Here is a 1,176-nt window from a genome sequence, read left to right as displayed (position 1 = left end):
GTGCCTCGGGGCACAATCCCTGCCACAGCTCCACCCACTGCCTCAACATCGTGGGCGGCTACAAGTGCTGCTGCCGCCCTGGCTGGAAGCCCGTTCCTGGGTCCCCCGAAGGCCCAGACGGCACTGTCTGTGCAGGTCCAGAGCTCGGCGGCTGCACTCCTGGGGACCCCCACTCAGAACAACTGCTCACATACTCGATGGTTCCCATGCGGCCCCAGCAGCATGAAGGCTGGGGGTGCCTGCTGGGCCAGGCGCTAAGCCTTTTGAGACCAAATGGGAAAAGATCTGGGGGTCCTGGGGAAGGAGCTGGGGTACCATGGGTAAGGTTCCCAGGACCCCAGGCAGCGGCTAATTACTAACTAAGCGGGGTGAAGGTTCCCACTATTTCACAACCTGCACATCCGTCTGGCTCACCTCTGCACTCCCCATGACCTGGGGTCACCACTCGGGGTGTGCTGTCACCAGGTGGCATCACCTTGAGCCCAGGGGCCGAGGGGACACAAATACGGAGAAGGGAGTGGTGCGTGGAGGGGAGAGGGGTCTCCTCCAGGCTGTGACCTGGCCTGACCCCGTCTTCCTGTCCCCAGATGTGGACGAGTGCAGCTCCGGGCAGCACCCATGTCACAACTCCACCGTCTGCGTCAACACCCTGGGCTCATACAGGTGCCGCTGCCACCCAGGGTGGACACCCCTGCCGGGGCTCCGGGACAACCAAAACACCACCATGTGTGAAGGTACCTGATCTGACCCAACCCCAGACTCCACCCCAACAAGTACAGACCCTGTCACCCCTAATGAACCCCTGTCTGTCCCCTGCAGAGGTGACCTTCCCCACCTGGACTCCGCCCCCCGGAATCCAGAGCCAGGTGAGTGGCTCCAGCATGGGCCGGGAGGCAGGAATCCCCCCCGTGCAGCCCACCCTGTCCGCCCCTTTTCCCCAAGCTCCCGGCCCACCCTCGAGGCTCCCTGACAACTTGTTCTCCCCTCCCCCCAGAGTCTCTCCGGCTTCTTTGAAAGAGTCCAGGATCTGCGCAGACACTTTACTCCAGCCTTGGCCCAGGACACCATCCGGGTAGGGGCAGGACCCAGAGGCCCAGGACAGTCCCCTGCGGTTTCTGGGGGATGCAGCCATGTGAGTGGAGACAGCCCCAGCAGGGCCTCTGCTCAGGGAGACTC

The 1,176-nt window shown here is 63.4% G+C and overlaps 1 long non-coding RNA gene across 1 annotated transcript; it reads left to right on the top strand.

Moving 5' to 3' along the window:
* Positions 1 to 665: 665 nt before the first annotated feature.
* Positions 666 to 1,096, top strand: LOC124231909 (uncharacterized). Its single transcript, XR_006886718.1, has 3 exons — positions 666 to 734; positions 820 to 866; positions 995 to 1,096. It is a non-coding gene; the product is annotated as an uncharacterized LOC124231909 (long non-coding RNA).
* Positions 1,097 to 1,176: the final 80 nt, after the last annotated feature.

The sequence above is a fragment of the Equus quagga genome, unplaced genomic scaffold (assembly GCF_021613505.1).
Source record: "Equus quagga isolate Etosha38 unplaced genomic scaffold, UCLA_HA_Equagga_1.0 HiC_scaffold_11774_RagTag, whole genome shotgun sequence".
NCBI classification, from domain to species: Eukaryota; Metazoa; Chordata; class Mammalia; order Perissodactyla; family Equidae; genus Equus; species Equus quagga.
The sequence above is the reverse complement of the archived record's forward strand: the minus strand, read 5'-3'. Positions and strand labels throughout refer to the sequence as shown.